Consider the following 22,481-nt stretch of genomic DNA (forward strand, 5'->3'; position numbering starts at 1 on the left):
TCCTCACGTCATCTCTAATTCTCTAAACCCATTGGTGAGAAAACCTGAGTGCCCTCCCCTCTGACCTTCTCCACCAATGTGAACAATAAAAAGGCACTGCTGAGATTTGAACTCAGGATCTCCTGTTTACTAGACAGGCACTTTAACCAACTAAGCCACAGCACCCATAAAAGTCAAATATGTTGCAGATGTGAACACCCACACCTATTTGAATCAAACCAGTCTCATTAATTTAACCCACATCTCTGTCTAGCAAAATCACATCACAAAAGAGATGTCTTTTACTAATATTGGAAACGATACAGACACCTTCAATTGTCTAGCAACAGGGTTTCTTAAGCTACGTTTTGGGACGCAAAGTGGGCCTGAGCATGTGAGAGGCAGTGTTGCCAAATCCTCAGGAAGGAAAGTAGCTATTGCTGGTCCTAAAAGTAGCTAGAAGTCGCTAAATGACGTCATCACATAATTTTCATAATTGGCCAAGTGGATGTAATTGTGATTGACGCTGTAGGAGAGAGGAATAACGTCTCGGGAGAGACAAAAAGTGAGTAAAAAACACCCTAAGTATGTTTAGAACTACAATTGAACTTTCTTCTGTCGATTCTTGTCTTTTTTCTGAATACCTCCTAAATATAGCGACAAAGTCGCTAAGTTGGCAACACTGGTGAGAGGTGGGTAGCGAGATATCAGTAATCAATGGTAATCACATACTATTTCTTCGTAACTATGATCATTCGAGGACAGTACATTTTTCATTTGGGTCTCGAGATGAATAAACTCAAGAACCTCTGACATGAATTCTTAAACTATGATTTGGGACCCAAAGCGGTTATTAACATGTCATAGGTGGGTCGCGAGATATGAGTGAACATTCAGAATCATATACTATTACTTCATAATGTTGGTCGTTCGAGGACACTGCATTTCTCATTTGGCTCTGGAGCTTAAAAATTGTAAAAACGTCTGAAACAGCAGATGAATCATTTCGTGTAAGTAATTAACCTACAATATGGTGGGGAACTTTGTCAAACGGCAGAGTTGCTGAGTTTCTTAGCTTGCATAGTAAGTCTTAACTCATTCAAAAAACAACCCTTCTAAAATTACATTGCAGTGCCGTGACCCGGATTCGAACCGGGGTTGCTGCGACCACAATGCAGAGTACTAACCACTATACGATCACGGCCGGCTACAAGAGCTGGCTTTGTAAAGCCTACATAGGCTGTGAAAGTGATGTGCACAAGCTGGCTAAACTCTTTTCATTTTGGTCTCGATAATGAATAAACTGAAGAAACAGTGGAGCTTTACACAGTCGGTAGGTTTTTTCTCATTCAAAAAGTGCCCTTTTTCCGTGACATTGGAATATCTCAATTGCATCCTCCTCACGTCATCTCTAATTCTCTAAACCCATTGGTGAGAAAACCTGAGTGCCCTCCCCTCTGACTTTCTCCACCAATGTGAACAATAAAAAGGTACTGCTGAGATTTGAACTCAGGAACTCCTGTTTACTAGACAGGCACTTTAACCAACTAAGCCACAGCACCCTTAAAAGTCATATATGTTGCAGATGTGAACACCCACACCTATTTGAATCAAACCAGTCTCATTAATTTAACCCACATCTCTTTCTAGCAAAATCACATCACAAAAGAGATGTCTTTTACTAATATTGGAAACGATACAGACACCTTCAATTGTCTAGCAACAGGGTTTCTTAAGCTACGTTTTGGGACGCAAAGTGGGCCTGAGCATGTGAGAGGCAGTGTTGCCAAATCCTCAGGAAGGAAAGTAGCTATTGCTGGTCCTAAAAGTAGCTAGAAGTCGCTAAATGACGTCATCACATCATTTTCATAATTGGCCAAGTGGATGTAATTGTGATTGACGCTGTAGGAGAGAGGAATAACGTCTCGGGAGAGACAAAAAGTGAGTAAAAAACACCCTAAGTATGTTTAGAACTACAATTGAACTTTCTTCTGTCGATTCTTGTCTTTTTTCTGAATACTCACTAAATATAGCGACAAAGTCGCTAAGTTGGCAACACTGGTGAGAAGTGGGTAGCGAGATATCAGTAATCAATGGTAATCACATACTATTTCTTCGTAACTATGATCATTCGAGGACAGTACATTTTTCATTTGGGTCTCGAGATGAATAAACTCAAGAACCTCTGACATTAATTCTTAAACTATGATTTGGGACCCAAAGCGGTTATTAACATGTCATAGGTGGGTCGCGAGATATGAGTGAACATTCGGAATCATACACTATTTCTTCATAATGTTGGTCGTTCGAGGACACTGCATTTCTCATTTGGCTCTGGAGCTTAAAAGTGGTAAAAACGTCTGAAACAGCAGATTAATCATTTTGTGTAAGTAATTAACCTACAATATGGTGGGGAACTTTGTCAAACGGCAGAGTTGCTGAGTTTCTTAGCTTGCATAGTAAGTCTTAACTCATTCAAAAAACAACCCTTCTAAAATTACATTGCAGTGCCGTGACCCGGATTCGAACCGGGGTTGCTGCGACCACAACGCAGAGTACTAACCACTATACGATCACGGCCGGCTACAAGAGCTGGCTTTGTAAAGCCTACATAGGCTGTGAAAGTGATGTGCACAAGCTGGCTAAACTCTTTTCATTTTGGTCTCGATAATGAATAAACTGAAGAAACAGTGGAGCTTTACACAGTCGGTAGGTTTTTTCTCATTCAAAAAGTGCCCTTTTTCCGTGACATTGGAATATCTCAATTGCATCCTCCTCACGTCATCTCTAATTCTCTAAACCCATTGGTGAGAAAACCTGAGTGCCCTCCCCTCTGACTTTCTCCACCAATGTGAACAATAAAAAGGTACTGCTGAGATTTGAACTCAGGAACTCCTGTTTACTAGACAGGCACTTTAACCAACTAAGCCACAGCACCCTTAAAAGTCATATATGTTGCAGATGTGAACACCCACACCTATTTGAATCAAACCAGTCTCATTAATTTAACCCACATCTCTTTCTAGCAAAATCACATCACAAAAGAGATGTCTTTTACTAATATTGGAAACGATACAGACACCTTCAATTGTCTAGCAACAGGGTTTCTTAAGCTACGTTTTGGGACGCAAAGTGGGCCTGAGCATGTGAGAGGCAGTGTTGCCAAATCCTCAGGAAGGAAAGTAGCTATTGCTGGTCCTAAAAGTAGCTAGAAGTCGCTAAATGACGTCATCACATCATTTTCATAATTGGCCAAGTGGATGTAATTGTGATTGACGCTGTAGGAGAGAGGAATAACGTCTCGGGAGAGACAAAAAGTGAGTAAAAAACACCCTAAGTATGTTTAGAACTACAATTGAACTTTCTTCTGTCGATTCTTGTCTTTTTTCTGAATACTCACTAAATATAGCGACAAAGTCGCTAAGTTGGCAACACTGGTGAGAAGTGGGTAGCGAGATATCAGTAATCAATGGTAATCACATACTATTTCTTCGTAACTATGATCATTCGAGGACAGTACATTTTTCATTTGGGTCTCGAGATGAATAAACTCAAGAACCTCTGACATTAATTCTTAAACTATGATTTGGGACCCAAAGCGGTTATTAACATGTCATAGGTGGGTCGCGAGATATGAGTGAACATTCGGAATCATACACTATTTCTTCATAATGTTGGTCGTTCGAGGACACTGCATTTCTCATTTGGCTCTCGAGCTTAAAAGTGGTAAAAACGTCTGAAACAGCAGATGAATCATTTTGTGTAAGTAATTAACCTACAATATGGTGGGGAACTTTGTCAAACGGCAGAGTTGCTGAGTTTCTTAGCTTGCATAGTAAGTCTTAACTCATTCAAAAAACAACCCTTCTAAAATTACATTGCAGTGCCGTGACCCGGATTCGAACCGGGGTTGCTGCGACCACAACGCAGAGTACTAACCACTATACGATCACGGCCGGCTACAAGAGCTGGCTTTGAAAAGCCTACATAGGCTGTGAAAGTGATGTGCACAAGCTGGCTAAACTCTTTTCATTTTGGTCTCGATAATGAATAAACTGAAGAAACAGTGGAGCTTTACACAGTCGGTAGGTTTTTTCTCATTCAAAAAGTGCCCTTTTTCCGTGACATTGGAATATCTCAATTGCATCCTCCTCACGTCATCTCTAATTCTCTAAACCCATTGGTGAGAAAACCTGAGTGCCCTCCCCTCTGACCTTCTCCACCAATGTGAACAATAAAAAGGCACTGCTGAGATTTGAACTCAGGATCTCCTGTTTACTAGACAGGTACTTTAACCAACTAAGCCACAGCACCCATAAAAGTCATATATGTTGCAGATGTGAACACCCACACCTATTTGAATCAAACCAGTCTCATTAATTTAACCCACATCTCTGTCTAGCAAAATCACATCACAAAAGAGATGTCTTTTACTAATATTGGAAACGATACAGACACCTTCAATTGTCTAGCAACAGGGTTTCTTAAGCTACGTTTTGGGACGCAAAGTGGGCCTGAGCATGTGAGAGGCAGTGTTGCCAAATCCTCAGGAAGGAAAGTAGCTATTGCTGGTCCTAAAAGTAGCTAGAAGTCGCTAAATGACGTCATCACATCATTTTCATAATTGGCCAAGTGGATGTAATTGTGATTGACGCTGTAGGAGAGAGGAATAACGTCTCGGGAGAGACAAAAAGTGAGTAAAAAACACCCTAAGTATGTTTAGAACTACAATTGAACTTTCTTCTGTCGATTCTTGTCTTTTTTCTGAATACTCACTAAATATAGCGACAAAGTCGCTAAGTTGGCAACACTGGTGAGAAGTGGGTAGCGAGATATCAGTAATCAATGGTAATCACATACTATTTCTTCGTAACTATGATCATTCGAGGACAGTACATTTTTCATTTGGGTCTCGAGATGAATAAACTCAAGAACCTCTGACATTAATTCTTAAACTATGATTTGGGACCCAAAGCGGTTATTAACATGTCATAGGTGGGTCGCGAGATATGAGTGAACATTCGGAATCATACACTATTTCTTCATAATGTTGGTCGTTCGAGGACACTGCATTTCTCATTTGGCTCTCGAGCTTAAAAGTGGTAAAAACGTCTGAAACAGCAGATGAATCATTTTGTGTAAGTAATTAACCTACAATATGGTGGGGAACTTTGTCAAACGGCAGAGTTGCTGAGTTTCTTAGCTTGCATAGTAAGTCTTAACTCATTCAAAAAACAACCCTTCTAAAATTACATTGCAGTGCCGTGACCCGGATTCGAACCGGGGTTGCTGCGACCACAACGCAGAGTACTAACCACTATACGATCACGGCCGGCTACAAGAGCTGGCTTTGAAAAGCCTACATAGGCTGTGAAAGTGATGTGCACAAGCTGGCTAAACTCTTTTCATTTTGGTCTCGATAATGAATAAACTGAAGAAACAGTGGAGCTTTACACAGTCGGTAGGTTTTTTCTCATTCAAAAAGTGCCCTTTTTCCGTGACATTGGAATATCTCAATTGCATCCTCCTCACGTCATCTCTAATTCTCTAAACCCATTGGTGAGAAAACCTGAGTGCCCTCCCCTCTGACCTTCTCCACCAATGTGAACAATAAAAAGGCACTGCTGAGATTTGAACTCAGGATCTCCTGTTTACTAGACAGGTACTTTAACCAACTAAGCCACAGCACCCATAAAAGTCATATATGTTGCAGATGTGAACACCCACACCTATTTGAATCAAACCAGTCTCATTAATTTAACCCACATCTCTGTCTAGCAAAATCACATCACAAAAGAGATGTCTTTTACTAATATTGGAAACGATACAGACACCTTCAATTGTCTAGCAACAGGGTTTCTTAAGCTACGTTTTGGGACGCAAAGTGGGCCTGAGCATGTGAGAGGCAGTGTTGCCAAATCCTCAGGAAGGAAAGTAGCTATTGCTGGTCCTAAAAGTAGCTAGAAGTCGCTAAATGACGTCATCACATCATTTTCATAATTGGCCAAGTGGATGTAATTGTGATTGACGCTGTAGGAGAGAGGAATAACGTCTCGGGAGAGACAAAAAGTGAGTAAAAAACACCCTAAGTATGTTTAGAACTACAATTGAACTTTCTTCTGTCGATTCTTGTCTTTTTTCTGAATACTCACTAAATATAGCGACAAAGTCGCTAAGTTGGCAACACTGGTGAGAAGTGGGTAGCGAGATATCAGTAATCAATGGTAATCACATACTATTTCTTCGTAACTATGATCATTCGAGGACAGTACATTTTTCATTTGGGTCTCGAGATGAATAAACTCAAGAACCTCTGACATGAATTCTTAAACTATGATTTGGGACCCAAAGCGGTTATTAACATGTCATAGGTGGGTCGCGAGATATGAGTGAACATTCGGAATCATACACTATTTCTTCATAATGTTGGTCGTTCGAGGACACTGCATTTCTCATTTGGCTCTCGAGCTTAAAAATGGTAAAAACGTCTGAAACAGCAGATGAATCATTTTGTGTAAGTAATTAACCTACAATATGGTGGGGAACTTTGTCAAACGGCAGAGTTGCTGAGTTTCTTAGCTTGCATAGTAAGTCTTAACTCATTCAAAAAACAACCCTTCTAAAATTACATTGCAGTGCCGTGACCCGGATTCGAACCAGGGTTGCTGCGACCACAACGCAGAGTACTAACCACTATACGATCACGGCCGGCTACAAGAGCTGGCTTTGTAAAGCCTACATAGGCTGTGAAAGTGATGTGCACAAGCTGGCTAAACTCTTTTCATTTTGGTCTCGATAATGAATAAACTGAAGAAACAGTGGAGCTTTACACAGTCGGTAGGTTTTTTCTCATTCAAAAAGTGCCCTTTTTCCGTGACATTGGAATATCTCAATTGCATCCTCCTCACGTCATCTCTAATTCTCTAAACCCATTGGTGAGAAAACCTGAGTGCCCTCCCCTCTGACCTTCTCCACCAATGTGAACAATAAAAAGGCACTGCTGAGATTTGAACTCAGGATCTCCTGTTTACTAGACAGGCACTTTAACCAACTAAGCCACAGCACCCATAAAAGTCAAATATGTTGCAGATGTGAACACCCACACCTATTTGAATCAAACCAGTCTCATTAATTTAACCCACATCTCTGTCTAGCAAAATCACATCACAAAAGAGATGTCTTTTACTAATATTGGAAACGATACAGACACCTTCAATTGTCTAGCAACAGGGTTTCTTAAGCTACGTTTTGGGACGCAAAGTGGGCCTGAGCATGTGAGAGGCAGTGTTGCCAAATCCTCAGGAAGGAAAGTAGCTATTGCTGGTCCTAAAAGTAGCTAGAAGTCGCTAAATGACGTCATCACATAATTTTCATAATTGGCCAAGTGGATGTAATTGTGATTGACGCTGTAGGAGAGAGGAATAACGTCTCGGGAGAGACAAAAAGTGAGTAAAAAACACCCTAAGTATGTTTAGAACTACAATTGAACTTTCTTCTGTCGATTCTTGTCTTTTTTCTGAATACCTCCTAAATATAGCGACAAAGTCGCTAAGTTGGCAACACTGGTGAGAGGTGGGTAGCGAGATATCAGTAATCAATGGTAATCACATACTATTTCTTCGTAACTATGATCATTCGAGGACAGTACATTTTTCATTTGGGTCTCGAGATGAATAAACTCAAGAACCTCTGACATGAATTCTTAAACTATGATTTGGGACCCAAAGCGGTTATTAACATGTCATAGGTGGGTCGCGAGATATGAGTGAACATTCAGAATCATATACTATTACTTCATAATGTTGGTCGTTCGAGGACACTGCATTTCTCATTTGGCTCTGGAGCTTAAAAATTGTAAAAACGTCTGAAACAGCAGATGAATCATTTCGTGTAAGTAATTAACCTACAATATGGTGGGGAACTTTGTCAAACGGCAGAGTTGCTGAGTTTCTTAGCTTGCATAGTAAGTCTTAACTCATTCAAAAAACAACCCTTCTAAAATTACATTGCAGTGCTGTGACCCGGATTCGAACCGGGGTTGCTGCGACCACAACGCAGAGTACTTACCACTATACGATCACGGCCGGCTACAAGAGTTGGCTTTGTAAAGCCTACATAGGCTGTGAAAGTGATGTGCACAAGCTGGCTAAACTCTTTTCATTTTGGTCTCGATAATGAATAAACTGAAGAAACAGTGGAGCTTTACACAGTCGGTAGGTTTTATTCTCATTCAAAAAGTGCCCTTTTTCCGTGACATTGGAATATCTCAATTGCATCCTCCTCACGTCATCTCTAATTCTCTAAACCCATTGGTGAGAAAACCTGAGTGCCCTCCCCTCTGACCTTCTCCACCAATGTGAACAATAAAACGGTACTGCTGAGATTTGAACTCAGGATCTCCTGTTTACTAGACAGGCACTTTAACCAACTAAGCCACAGCACCCATAAAAGTCATATTTGTTGCAGATGTGAACACCCACACCTATTTGAATCAAACCAGTCTCATTAATTTAACCCACATCTCTGTCTAGCAAAATCACATCACAAAAGAGATGTCTTTTACTAATATTGGAAACGATACAGACACCTTCAATTGTCTAGCAACAGGGTTTCTTAAGCTACGTTTTGGGACGCAAAGTGGGCCTGAGCATGTGAGAGGCAGTGTTGCCAAATCCTCAGGAAGGAAAGTAGCTATTGCTGGTCCTAAAAGTAGCTAGAAGTCGCTAAATGACGTCATCACATAATTTTCATAATTGGCCAAGTGGATGTAATTGTGATTGACGCTGTAGGAGAGAGGAATAACGTCTCGGGAGAGACAAAAAGTGAGTAAAAAACACCCTAAGTATGTTTAGAACTACAATTGAACTTTCTTCTGTCGATTCTTGTCTTTTTTCTGAATACCTCCTAAATATAGCGACAAAGTCGCTAAGTTGGCAACACTGGTGAGAGGTGGGTAGCGAGATATCAGTAATCAATGGTAATCACATACTATTTCTTCGTAACTATGATCATTCGAGGACAGTACATTTTTCATTTGGGTCTCGAGATGAATAAACTCAAGAACCTCTGACATGAATTCTTAAACTATGATTTGGGACCCAAAGCGGTTATTAACATGTCATAGGTGGGTCGCGAGATATGAGTGAACATTCGGAATCATACACTATTTCTTCATAATGTTGGTCGTTCGAGGACACTGCATTTCTCATTTGGCTCTCGAGCTTAAAAATGGTAAAAACGTCTGAAACAGCAGATGAATCATTTTGTGTAAGTAATTAACCTACAATATGGTGGGGAACTTTGTCAAACGGCAGAGTTGCTGAGTTTCTTAGCTTGCATAGTAAGTCTTAACTCATTCAAAAAACAACCCTTCTAAAATTACATTGCAGTGCCGTGACCCGGATTCGAACCGGGGTTGCTGCGACCACAACGCAGAGTACTAACCACTATACGTTCACGGCCGGCTCTAAGAGCTGGCTTTGTAAAGCCTACATAGGCTGTGAAAGTGATGTGCACAAGCTGGCTAAACTCTTTTCATTTTGGTCTCGATAATGAATAAACTGAAGAAACAGTGGAGCTTTACACAGTCGGTAGGTTTTATTCTCATTCAAAAAGTGCCCTTTTTCCGTGACATTGGAATATCTCAATTGCATCCTCCTCACGTCATCTCTAATTCTCTAAACCCATTGGTGAGAAAACCTGAGTGCCCTCCCCTCTGACCTTCTCCACCAATGTGAACAATAAAAAGGTACTGCTGAGATTTGAACTCAGGATCTCCTGTTTACTAGACAGGCACTTTAACCAACTAAGCCACAGCACCCATAAAAGTCATATTTGTTGCAGATGTGAACACCCACACCTATTTGAATCAAACCAGTCTCATTAATTTAACCCACATCTCTGTCTAGCAAAATCACATCACAAAAGAGATGTCTTTTACTAATATTGGAAACGATACAGACACCTTCAATTGTCTAGCAACAGGGTTTCTTAAGCTACGTTTTGGGACGCAAAGTGGGCCTGAGCATGTGAGAGGCAGTGTTGCCAAATCCTCAGGAAGGAAAGTAGCTATTGCTGGTCCTAAAAGTAGCTAGAAGTCGCTAAATGACGTCATCACATAATTTTCATAATTGGCCAAGTGGATGTAATTGTGATTGACGCTGTAGGAGAGAGGAATAACGTCTCGGGAGAGACAAAAAGTGAGTAAAAAACACCCTAAGTATGTTTAGAACTACAATTGAACTTTCTTCTGTCGATTCTTGTCTTTTTTCTGAATACCTCCTAAATATAGCGACAAAGTCGCTAAGTTGGCAACACTGGTGAGAGGTGGGTAGCGAGATATCAGTAATCAATGGTAATCACATACTATTTCTTCGTAACTATGATCATTCGAGGACAGTACATTTTTCATTTGGGTCTCGAGATGAATAAACTCAAGAACCTCTGACATGAATTCTTAAACTATGATTTGGGACCCAAAGCGGTTATTAACATGTCATAGGTGGGTCGCGAGATATGAGTGAACATTCGGAATCATACACTATTTCTTCATAATGTTGGTCGTTCGAGGACACTGCATTTCTCATTTGGCTCTCGAGCTTAAAAATGGTAAAAACGTCTGAAACAGCAGATGAATCATTTTGTGTAAGTAATTAACCTACAATATGGTGGGGAACTTTGTCAAACGGCAGAGTTGCTGAGTTTCTTAGCTTGCATAGTAAGTCTTAACTCATTCAAAAAACAACCCTTCTAAAATTACATTGCAGTGCCGTGACCCGGATTCGAACCGGGGTTGCTGCGACCACAACGCAGAGTACTAACCACTATACGATCACGGCCGGCTACAAGAGTTGGCTTTGTAAAGCCTACATAGGCTGTGAAAGTGATGTGCACAAGCTGGCTAAACTCTTTTCATTTTGGTCTCGATAATGAATAAACTGAAGAAACAGTGGAGCTTTACACAGTCGGTAGGTTTTTTCTCATTCAAAAAGTGCCCTTTTTCCGTGACATTGGAATATCTCAATTGCATCCTCCTCACGTCATCTCTAATTCTCTAAACCCATTGGTGAGAAAACCTGAGTGCCCTCCCCTCTGACCTTCTCCACCAATGTGAACAATAAAAAGGTACTGCTGAGATTTGAACTCAGGATCTCCTGTTTACTAGACAGGGACTTTAACCAACTAAGCCACAGCACCCATAAAAGTCATATATGTTGCAGATGTGAACACCCACACCTATTTGAATCAAACCAGTCTCATTAATTTAACCCACATCTCTGTCTAGCAAAATCACATCACAAAAGAGATGTCTTTTACTAATATTGGAAACGATACAGACACCTTCAATTGTCTAGCAACAGGGTTTCTTAAGCTACGTTTTGGGACGCAAAGTGGGCCTGAGCATGTGAGAGGCAGTGTTGCCAAATCCTCAGGAAGGAAAGTAGCTATTGCTGGTCCTAAAAGTAGCTAGAAGTCGCTAAATGACGTCATCACATAATTTTCATAATTGGCCAAGTGGATGTAATTGTGATTGACGCTGTAGGAGAGAGGAATAACGTCTCGGGAGAGACAAAAAGTGAGTAAAAAACACCCTAAGTATGTTTAGAACTACAATTGAACTTTCTTCTGTCGATTCTTGTCTTTTTTCTGAATACCTCCTAAATATAGCGACAAAGTCGCTAAGTTGGCAACACTGGTGAGAGGTGGGTAGCGAGATATCAGTAATCAATGGTAATCACATACTATTTCTTCGTAACTATGATCATTCGAGGACAGTACATTTTTCATTTGGGTCTCGAGATGAATAAACTCAAGAACCTCTGACATGAATTCTTAAACTATGATTTGGGACCCAAAGCGGTTATTAACATGTCATAGGTGGGTCGCGAGATATGAGTGAACATTCAGAATCATATACTATTTCTTCATAATGTTGGTCGTTCGAGGACACTGCATTTCTCATTTGGCTCTGGAGCTTAAAAATGGTAAAAACGTCTGAAACAGCAGATGAATCATTTTGTGTAAGTAATTAACCTACAATATGGTGGGGAACTTTGTCAAACGGCAGAGTTGCTGAGTTTCTTAGCTTGCATAGTAAGTCTTAACTCATTTAAAAAACAACCCTTCTAAAATTACATTGCAGCGCCGTGACCCGGATTCGAACCAGGGTTGCTGCGACCACAACGCAGAGTACTAACCACTATACGATCACGGCCGGCTACAAGAGTTGGCTTTGTAAAGCCTACATAGGCTGTGAAAGTGATGTGCACAAGCTGGCTAAACTCTTTTCATTTTGGTCTCGATAATGAATAAACTGAAGAAACAGTGGAGCTTTACACAGTCGGTAGGTTTTTTCTCATTCAAAAAGTGCCCTTTTTCCGTGACATTGGAATATCTCAATTGCATCCTCCTCACGTCATCTCTAATTCTCTAAACCCATTGGTGAGGAAACTTGAGTGCCCTCCCCTCTGACCTTCTCCACCAATGTGAACAATAAAAAGGTACTGCTGAGATTTGAACTCAGGATCTCCTGTTTACTAGACAGGCACTTTAACCAACTAAGCCACAGCACCCATAAAAGTCATATATGTTGCAGATGTGAACACCCACACCTATTTGAATCAAACCAGTCTCATTAATTTAACCCACATCTCAGTCTAGCAAAATCACATCACAAAAGAGATGTCTTTTACTAATATTGGAAACGATACAGACACATTCAATTGTCTAGCAACAGGGTTTCTTAAGCTACGTTTTGGGACGCAAAGTGGGCCTGAGCATGTGAGAGGCAGTGTTGCCAAATCCTCAGGAAGGAAAGTAGCTATTGCTGGTCCTAAAAGTAGCTAGAAGTCGCTAAATGACGTCATCACATAATTTTCATAATTGGCCAAGTGGATGTAATTGTGATTGACGCTGTAGGAGAGAGGAATAACGTCTCGGGAGAGACAAAAAGTGAGTAAAAAACACCCTAAGTATGTTTAGAACTACAATTGAACTTTCTTCTGTCGATTCTTGTCTTTTTTCTGAATACCTCCTAAATATAGCGACAAAGTCGCTAAGTTGGCAACACTGGTGAGAGGTGGGTAGCGAGATATCAGTAATCAATGGTAATCACATACTATTTCTTCGTAACTATGATCATTCGAGGACAGTACATTTTTCATTTGGGTCTCGAGATGAATAAACTCAAGAACCTCTGACATGAATTCTTAAACTATGATTTGGGACCCAAAGCGGTTATTAACATGTCATAGGTGGGTCGCGAGATATGAGTGAACATTCAGAATCATATACTATTTCTTCATAATGTTGGTCGTTCGAGGACACTGCATTTCTCATTTGGCTCTGGAGCTTAAAAATGGTAAAAAGTTTGAAACAGCAGATTAATCATTTCGTGTAAGTAATTAACCTACAATATGGTGGGGAACTTTGTCAAACGGCAGAGTTGCTGAGTTTCTTAGCTTGCATAGTAAGTCTTAACTCATTCAAATAACAACCCTTCTAAAATTACATTGCAGTGCCGTGACCCGGATTCGAACCCGGGTTGCTGCGACCACAACGCAGAGTACTAACCACTATACGATCACGGCCGGCTACAAGAGTTGGCTTTGTAAAGCCTACATAGGCTGTGAAAGTGATGTGCACAAGCTGGCTAAACTCTTTTCATTTTGGTCTCGATAATGAATAAACTGAAGAAACAGTGGAGCTTTACACAGTCGGTAGGATTTTTCTCATTCAAAAAGTGCCCTTTTTCCGTGACATTGGAATATCTCAATTGCATCCTCCTCACGTCATCTCTAATTCTCTAAACCCATTGGTGAGAAAACCTGAGTGCCCTCCCCTCTGACCTTCTCCACCAATGTGAACAATAAAAAGGTACTGCTGAGATTTGAACTCAGGATCTCCTGTTTACTAGACAGGGACTTTAACCAACTAAGCCACAGCACCCATAAAAGTCATATATGTTGCAGATGTGAACACCCACACCTATTTGAATCAAACCAGTCTCATTCATTTAACCCACATCTCTGTCTAGCAAAATCACATCACAAAAGAGATGTCTTTTACTAATATTGGAAACGATACAGACACCTTCAATTGTCTAGCAACAGGGTTTCTTAAGCTACGTTTTGGGACGCAAAGTGGGCCTGAGCATGTGAGAGGCAGTGTTGCCAAATCCTCAGGAAGGAAAGTAGCTATTGCTGGTCCTAAAAGTAGCTAGAAGTCGCTAAATGACGTCATCACATAATTTTCATAATTGGCCAAGTGGATGTAATTGTGATTGACGCTGTAGGAGAGAGGAATAACGTCTCGGGAGAGACAAAAAGTGAGTAAAAAACACCCTAAGTATGTTTAGAACTACAATTGAACTTTCTTCTGTCGATTCTTGTCTTTTTTCTGAATACTCACTAAATATAGCGACAAAGTCGCTAAGTTGGCAACACTGGTGAGAGGTGGGTAGCGAGATATCAGTAATCAATGGTAATCACATACTATTTCTTCGTAACTATGATCATTCGAGGACAGTACATTTTTCATTTGGGTCTCGAGATGAATAAACTCAAGAACCTCTGACATGAATTCTTAAACTATGATTTGGGACCCAAAGCGGTTATTAACATGTCATAGGTGGGTCGCGAGATATGAGTGAACATTCAGAATCATATACTATTACTTCATAATGTTGGTCGTTCGAGGACACTGCATTTCTCATTTGGCTCTGGAGCTTAAAAATTGTAAAAACGTCTGAAACAGCAGATGAATCATTTCGTGTAAGTAATTAACCTACAATATGGTGGGGAACTTTGTCAAACGGCAGAGTTGCTGAGTTTCTTAGCTTGCATAGTAAGTCTTAACTCATTCAAAAAACAACCCTTCTAAAATTACATTGCAGTGCTGTGACCCGGATTCGAACCGGGGTTGCTGCGACCACAACGCAGAGTACTTACCACTATACGATCACGGCCGGCTACAAGAGTTGGCTTTGTAAAGCCTACATAGGCTGTGAAAGTGATGTGCACAAGCTGGCTAAACTCTTTTCATTTTGGTCTCGATAATGAATAAACTGAAGAAACAGTGGAGCTTTACACAGTCGGTAGGTTTTATTCTCATTCAAAAAGTGCCCTTTTTCCGTGACATTGGAATATCTCAATTGCATCCTCCTCACGTCATCTCTAATTCTCTAAACCCATTGGTGAGAAAACCTGAGTGCCCTCCCCTCTGACCTTCTCCACCAATGTGAACAATAAAAAGGTACTGCTGAGATTTGAACTCAGGATCTCCTGTTTACTAGACAGGCACTTTAACCAACTAAGCCACAGCACCCATAAAAGTCATATTTGTTGCAGATGTGAACACCCACACCTATTTGAATCAAACCAGTCTCATTAATTTAACCCACATCTCTGTCTAGCAAAATCACATCACAAAAGAGATGTCTTTTACTAATATTGGAAACGATACAGACACCTTCAATTGTCTAGCAACAGGGTTTCTTAAGCTACGTTTTGGGACGCAAAGTGGGCCTGAGCATGTGAGAGGCAGTGTTGCCAAATCCTCAGGAAGGAAAGTAGCTATTGCTGGTCCTAAAAGTAGCTAGAAGTCGCTAAATGACGTCATCACATAATTTTCATAATTGGCCAAGTGGATGTAATTGTGATTGACGCTGTAGGAGAGAGGAATAACGTCTCGGGAGAGACAAAAAGTGAGTAAAAAACACCCTAAGTATGTTTAGAACTACAATTGAACTTTCTTCTGTCGATTCTTGTCTTTTTTCTGAATACCTCCTAAATATAGCGACAAAGTCGCTAAGTTGGCAACACTGGTGAGAGGTGGGTAGCGAGATATCAGTAATCAATGGTAATCACATACTATTTCTTCGTAACTATGATCATTCGAGGACAGTACATTTTTCATTTGGGTCTCGAGATGAATAAACTCAAGAACCTCTGACATGAATTCTTAAACTATGATTTGGGACCCAAAGCGGTTATTAACATGTCATAGGTGGGTCGCGAGATATGAGTGAACATTCAGAATCATATACTATTACTTCATAATGTTGGTCGTTCGAGGACACTGCATTTCTCATTTGGCTCTGGAGCTTAAAAATTGTAAAAACGTCTGAAACAGCCGATGAATCATTTCGTGTAAGTAATTAACCTACAATATGGTGGGGAACTTTGTCAAACGGCAGAGTTGCTGAGTTTCTTAGCTTGCATAGTAAGTCTTAACTCATTCAAAAAACAACCCTTCTAAAATTACATTGCAGTGCTGTGACCCGGATTCGAACCGGGGTTGCTGCGACCACAATGCAGAGTACTAACCACTATACGATCACGGCCGGCTACAAGAGTTGGCTTTGTAAAGCCTACATAGGCTGTGAAAGTGATGTGCACAAGCTGGCTAAACTCTTTTCATTTTGGTCTCGATAATGAATAAACTGAAGAAACAGTGGAGCTTTACACAGTCGGTAGGTTTTTTCTCATTCAAAAAGTGCCCTTTTTCCGTGACATTGGAATATCTCAATTGCATCCTCCTCACGTCATCTCTAATTCTCTAAACCCATTGGTGAGAAAACCTGAGTGCCCTCCCCTCTGACCTTCTCCACCAATGTGAACAATAAAAAGGTACTGCTGAGATTTGAACTCAGGATCTCCTGTTTACTAGACAGGCACTTTAACCAACTAAGCCACAGCACCCATAAAAGTCATATTTGTTGCAGATGTGAACACCCACACCTATTTGAATCAAACCAGTCTCATTAATTTAACCCACATCTCTGTCTAGCAAAATCACATCACAAAAGAGATGTCTTTTACTAATATTGGAAACGATACAGACACCTTCAATTGTCTAGCAACAGGGTTTCTTAAGCTACGTTTTGGGACGCAAAGTGGGCCTGAGCATGTGAGAGGCAGTGTTGCCAAATCCTCAGGAAGGAAAGTAGCTATTGCTGGTCCTAAAAGTAGCTAGAAGTCGCTAAATGACGTCATCACATAATTTTCATAATTGGCCAAGTGGATGTAATTGTGATTGACGCTGTAGGAGAGAGGAATAACGTCTCGGGAGAGACAAAAAGTGAGTAAAAAACACCCTAAGTATGTTTAGAACTACAATTGAACTTTCTTCTGTCGATTCTTGTCTTTTTTCTGAATACCTCCTAAATATAGCGACAAAGTCGCTAAGTTGGCAACACTGGTGAGAGGTGGGTAGCGAGATATCAGTAATCAATGGTAATCACATACTATTTCTTCGTAACTATGATCATTCGAGGACAGTACATTTTTCATTTGGGTCTCGAGATGAATAAACTCAAGAACCTCTGACATGAATTCTTAAACTATGATTTGGGACCCAAAGCGGTTATTAACATGTCATAGGTGGGTCGCGAGATATGAGTGAACATTCAGAATCATATACTATTTCTTCATAATGTTGGTCGTTCGAGGACACTGCATTTCTCATTTGGCTCTGGAGCTTAAAAATGGTAAAAAGTTTGAAACAGCAGATTAATCATTTCGTGTAAGTAATTAACCTACAATATGGTGGGGAACTTTGTCAAACGGCAGAGTTGCTGAGTTTCTTAGCTTGCATAGTAAGTCTTAACTCATTCAAAAAACAACCCTTCTAAAATTACATTGCAGTGCCGTGACCCGGATTCGAACCCGGGTTGCTGCGACCACAACGCAGAGTACTAACCACTATACGATCACGGCCGGCTACAAGAGTTGGCTTTGTAAAGCCTACATAGGCTGTGAAAGTGATGTGCACAAGCTGGCTAAACTCTTTTCATTTTGGTCTCGATAATGAATAAACTGAAGAAACAGTGGAGCTTTACACAGTCGGTAGGTTTTTTCTCATTCAAAAAGTGCCCTTTTTCCGTGACATTGGAATATCTCAATTGCATCCTCCTCACGTCATCTCTAATTCTCTAAACCCATTGGTGAGAAAACCTGAGTGCCCTCCCCTCTGACCTTCTCCACCAATGTGAACAATAAAAAGGTACTGCTGAGATTTGAACTCAGGATCTCCTGTTTACTAGACAGGCACTTTAACCAACTAAGCCACAGCACCCATAAAAGTCATATTTGTTGCAGATGTGAACACCCACACCTATTTGAATCAAACCAGTCTCATTAATTTAACCCACATCTCTTGTCTAGCAAAATCACATCACAAAAGAGATGTCTTTTACTAATATTGGAAACGATACAGACACCTTCAATTGTCTAGCAACAGGGTTTCTTAAGCTACGTTTTGGGACGCAAAGTGGGCCTGAGCATGTGAGAGGCAGTGTTGCCAAATCCTCAGGAAGGAAAGTAGCTATTGCTGGTCCTAAAAGTAGCTAGAAGTCGCTAAATGACGTCATCACATAATTTTCATAATTGGCCAAGTGGATGTAATTGTGATTGACGCTGTAGGAGAGAGGAATAACGTCTCGGGAGAGACAAAAAGTGAGTAAAAAACACCCTAAGTATGTTTAGAACTACAATTGAACTTTCTTCTGTCGATTCTTGTCTTTTTTCTGAATACCTCCTAAATATAGCGACAAAGTCGCTAAGTTGGCAACACTGGTGAGAGGTGGGTAGCGAGATATCAGTAATCAATGGTAATCACATACTATTTCTTCGTAACTATGATCATTCGAGGACAGTACATTTTTCATTTGGGTCTCGAGATGAATAAACTCAAGAACCTCTGACATGAATTCTTAAACTATGATTTGGGACCCAAAGCGGTTATTAACATGTCATAGGTGGGTCGCGAGATATGAGTGAACATTCAGAATCATATACTATTACTTCATAATGTTGGTCGTTCGAGGACACTGCATTTCTCATTTGGCTCTGGAGCTTAAAAATTGTAAAAACGTCTGAAACAGCCGATGAATCATTTCGTGTAAGTAATTAACCTACAATATGGTGGGGAACTTTGTCAAACGGCAGAGTTGCTGAGTTTCTTAGCTTGCATAGTAAGTCTTAACTCATTCAAAAAACAACCCTTCTAAAATTACATTGCAGTGCTGTGACCCGGATTCGAACCGGGGTTGCTGCGACCACAACGCAGAGTACTAACCACTATACGATCACGGCCGGCTACAAGAGTTGGCTTTGTAAAGCCTACATAGACTGTGAAAGTGATGTGCACAAGCTGGCTAAACTCTTTTCATTTTGGTCTCGATAATGAATAAACTGAAGAAACAGTGGAGCTTTACACAGTCGGTAGGTTTTATTCTCATTCAAAAAGTGCCCTTTTTCCGTGACATTGGAATATCTCAATTGCATCCTCCTCACGTCATCTCTAATTCTCTAAACCCATTGGTGAGAAAACCTGAGTGCCCTCCCCTCTGACCTTCTCCACCAATGTGAACAATAAAAAGGTACTGCTGAGATTTGAACTCAGGATCTCCTGTTTACTAGACAGGCACTTTAACCAACTAAGCCACAGCACCCATAAAAGTCATATTTGTTGCAGATGTGAACACCCACACCTATTTGAATCAAACCAGTCTCATTAATTTAACCCACATCTCTGTCTAGCAAAATCACATCACAAAAGAGATGTCTTTTACTAATATTGGAAACGATACAGACACCTTCAATTGTCTAGCAACAGGGTTTCTTAAGCTACGTTTTGGGACGCAAAGTGGGCCTGAGCATGTGAGAGGCAGTGTTGCCAAATCCTCAGGAAGGAAAGTAGCTATTGCTGGTCCTAAAAGTAGCTAGAAGTCGCTAAATGACGTCATCACATAATTTTCATAATTGGCCAAGTGGATGTAATTGTGATTGACGCTGTAGGAGAGAGGAATAACGTCTCGGGAGAGTCAAAAAGTGAGTAAAAAACACCCTAAGTATGTTTAGAACTACAATTGAACTTTCTTCTGTCGATTCTTGTCTTTTTTCTGAATACCTCCTAAATATAGCGACAAAGTCGCTAAGTTGGCAACACTGGTGAGAGGTGGGTAGCGAGATATCAGTAATCAATGGTAATCACATACTATTTCTTCGTAACTATGATCATTCGAGGACAGTACATTTTTCATTTGGGTCTCGAGATGAATAAACTCAAGAACCTCTGACATGAATTCTTAAACTATGATTTGGGACCCAAAGCGGTTATTAACATGTCATAGGTGGGTCGCGAGATATGAGTGAACATTCAGAATCATATACTATTACTTCATAATGTTGGTCGTTCGAGGACACTGCATTTCTCATTTGGCTCTGGAGCTTAAAAATTGTAAAAACGTCTGAAACAGCCGATGAATCATTTCGTGTAAGTAATTAACCTACAATATGGTGGGGAACTTTGTCAAACGGCAGAGTTGCTGAGTTTCTTAGCTTGCATAGTAAGTCTTAACTCATTCAAAAAACAACCCTTCTAAAATTACATTGCAGTGCTGTGACCCGGATTCGAACCGGGGTTGCTGCGACCACAACGCAGAGTACTAACCACTATACGATCACGGCCGGCTACAAGAGTTGGCTTTGTAAAGCCTACATAGGCTGTGAAAGTGATGTGCACAAGCTGGCTAAACTCTTTTCATTTTGGTCTCGATAATGAATAAACTGAAGAAACAGTGGAGCTTTACACAGTCGGTAGGTTTTTTCTCATTCAAAAAGTGCCCTTTTTCCGTGACATTGGAATATCTCAATTGCATCCTCCTCACGTCATCTCTAATTCTCTAAACCCATTGGTGAGAAAACCTGAGTGCCCTCCCCTCTGACCTTCTCCACCAATGTGAACAATAAAAAGGTACTGCTGAGATTTGAACTCAGGATCTCCTGTTTACTAGACAGGCACTTTAACCAACTAAGCCACAGCACCCATAAAAGTCATATTTGTTGCAGATGTGAACACCCACACCTATTTGAATCAAACCAGTCTCATTAATTTAACCCACATCTCTTGTCTAGCAAAATCACATCACAAAAGAGATGTCTTTTACTAATATTGGAAACGATACAGACACCTTCAATTGTCTAGCAACAGGGTTTCTTAAGCTACGTTTTGGGACGCAAAGTGGGCCTGAGCATGTGAGAGGCAGTGTTGCCAAATCCTCAGGAAGGAAAGTAGCTATTGCTGGTCCTAAAAGTAGCTAGAAGTCGCTAAATGACGTCATCACATAATTTTCATAATTGGCCAAGTGGATGTAATTGTGATTGACGCTGTAGGAGAGAGGAATAACGTCTCGGGAGAGACAAAAAGTGAGTAAAAAACACCCTAAGTATGTTTAGAACTACAATTGAACTTTCTTCTGTCGATTCTTGTCTTTTTTCTGAATACCTCCTAAATATAGCGACAAAGTCGCTAAGTTGGCAACACTGGTGAGAGGTGGGTAGCGAGATATCAGTAATCAATGGTAATCACATACTATTTCTTCGTAACTATGATCATTCGAGGACAGTACATTTTTCATTTGGGTCTCGAGATGAATAAACTCAAGAACCTCTGACATGAATTCTTAAACTATGATTTGGGACCCAAAGCGGTTATTAACATGTCATAGGTGGGTCGCGAGATATGAGTGAACATTCAGAATCATATACTATTACTTCATAATGTTGGTCGTTCGAGGACACTGCATTTCTCATTTGGCTCTGGAGCTTAAAAATTGTAAAAACGTCTGAAACAGCAGATGAATCATTTCGTGTAAGTAATTAACCTACAATATGGTGGGGAACTTTGTCAAACGGCAGAGTTGCTGAGTTTCTTAGCTTGCATAGTAAGTCTTAACTCATTCAAAAAACAACCCTTCTAAAATTACATTGCAGTGCTGTGACCCGGATTCGAACCGGGGTTGCTGCGACCACAACGCAGAGTACTTACCACTATACGATCACGGCCGGCTACAAGAGTTGGCTTTGTAAAGCCTACATAGGCTGTGAAAGTGATGTGCACAAGCTGGCTAAACTCTTTTCATTTTGGTCTCGATAATGAATAAACTGAAGAAACAGTGGAGCTTTACACAGTCGGTAGGTTTTATTCTCATTCAAAAAGTGCCCTTTTTCCGTGACATTGGAATATCTCAATTGCATCCTCCTCACGTCATCTCTAATTCTCTAAACCCATTGGTGAGAAAACCTGAGTGCCCTCCCCTCTGACCTTCTCCACCAATGTGAACAATAAAAAGGTACTGCTGAGATTTGAACTCAGGATCTCCTGTTTACTAGACAGGCACTTTAACCAACTAAGCCACAGCACCCATAAAAGTCATATTTGTTGCAGATGTGAACACCCACACCTATTTGAATCAAACCAGTCTCATTAATTTAACCCACATCTCTGTCTAGCAAAATCACATCACAAAAGAGATGTCTTTTACTAATATTGGAAACGATACAGACACCTTCAATTGTCTAGCAACAGGGTTTCTTAAGCTACGTTTTGGGACGCAAAGTGGGCCTGAGCATGTGAGAGGCAGTGTTGCCAAATCCTCAGGAAGGAAAGTAGCTATTGCTGGTCCTAAAAGTAGCTAGAAGTCGCTAAATGACGTCATC

General features: G+C 40.6%; 13 non-coding genes across 13 annotated transcripts; all 13 read right to left on the bottom strand.

The window, feature by feature from the left end:
• Positions 1-2,487: 2,487 nt before the first annotated feature.
• On the bottom strand, positions 2,488-2,559 carry trnah-gug (transfer RNA histidin (anticodon GUG)). Its single transcript has one exon. It is a non-coding gene; the product is annotated as a tRNA-His (tRNA).
• A 1,304-nt stretch (positions 2,560-3,863) lies between these two features.
• trnah-gug (transfer RNA histidin (anticodon GUG)) lies at positions 3,864-3,935 on the bottom strand. Its single transcript has one exon. It is a non-coding gene; the product is annotated as a tRNA-His (tRNA).
• Positions 3,936-5,239: 1,304 nt separating this feature from the next.
• On the bottom strand, positions 5,240-5,311 carry trnah-gug (transfer RNA histidin (anticodon GUG)). Its single transcript has one exon. It is a non-coding gene; the product is annotated as a tRNA-His (tRNA).
• Positions 5,312-8,348: 3,037 nt separating this feature from the next.
• On the bottom strand, positions 8,349-8,422 carry trnat-agu (transfer RNA threonine (anticodon AGU)). The gene has a single exon. It is a non-coding gene; the product is annotated as a tRNA-Thr (tRNA).
• A 1,303-nt stretch (positions 8,423-9,725) lies between these two features.
• On the bottom strand, positions 9,726-9,799 carry trnat-agu (transfer RNA threonine (anticodon AGU)). Its single transcript has one exon. It is a non-coding gene; the product is annotated as a tRNA-Thr (tRNA).
• A 946-nt stretch (positions 9,800-10,745) lies between these two features.
• On the bottom strand, positions 10,746-10,817 carry trnah-gug (transfer RNA histidin (anticodon GUG)). The gene has a single exon. It is a non-coding gene; the product is annotated as a tRNA-His (tRNA).
• Positions 10,818-12,477: 1,660 nt separating this feature from the next.
• trnat-agu (transfer RNA threonine (anticodon AGU)) lies at positions 12,478-12,551 on the bottom strand. The gene has a single exon. It is a non-coding gene; the product is annotated as a tRNA-Thr (tRNA).
• A 2,678-nt stretch (positions 12,552-15,229) lies between these two features.
• trnat-agu (transfer RNA threonine (anticodon AGU)) lies at positions 15,230-15,303 on the bottom strand. Its single transcript has one exon. It is a non-coding gene; the product is annotated as a tRNA-Thr (tRNA).
• Positions 15,304-16,605: 1,302 nt separating this feature from the next.
• On the bottom strand, positions 16,606-16,679 carry trnat-agu (transfer RNA threonine (anticodon AGU)). The gene has a single exon. It is a non-coding gene; the product is annotated as a tRNA-Thr (tRNA).
• A 1,301-nt stretch (positions 16,680-17,980) lies between these two features.
• trnat-agu (transfer RNA threonine (anticodon AGU)) lies at positions 17,981-18,054 on the bottom strand. Its single transcript has one exon. It is a non-coding gene; the product is annotated as a tRNA-Thr (tRNA).
• A 1,304-nt stretch (positions 18,055-19,358) lies between these two features.
• On the bottom strand, positions 19,359-19,432 carry trnat-agu (transfer RNA threonine (anticodon AGU)). Its single transcript has one exon. It is a non-coding gene; the product is annotated as a tRNA-Thr (tRNA).
• A 1,302-nt stretch (positions 19,433-20,734) lies between these two features.
• trnat-agu (transfer RNA threonine (anticodon AGU)) lies at positions 20,735-20,808 on the bottom strand. The gene has a single exon. It is a non-coding gene; the product is annotated as a tRNA-Thr (tRNA).
• A 1,304-nt stretch (positions 20,809-22,112) lies between these two features.
• trnat-agu (transfer RNA threonine (anticodon AGU)) lies at positions 22,113-22,186 on the bottom strand. Its single transcript has one exon. It is a non-coding gene; the product is annotated as a tRNA-Thr (tRNA).
• Positions 22,187-22,481: the final 295 nt, after the last annotated feature.

The sequence above is a fragment of the Oncorhynchus mykiss genome, chromosome 16, assembly GCF_057628025.1.
Source record: "Oncorhynchus mykiss isolate SJ-2025 chromosome 16, ASM5762802v1, whole genome shotgun sequence".
Lineage (NCBI taxonomy): Eukaryota > Metazoa > Chordata > Actinopteri > Salmoniformes > Salmonidae > Oncorhynchus > Oncorhynchus mykiss.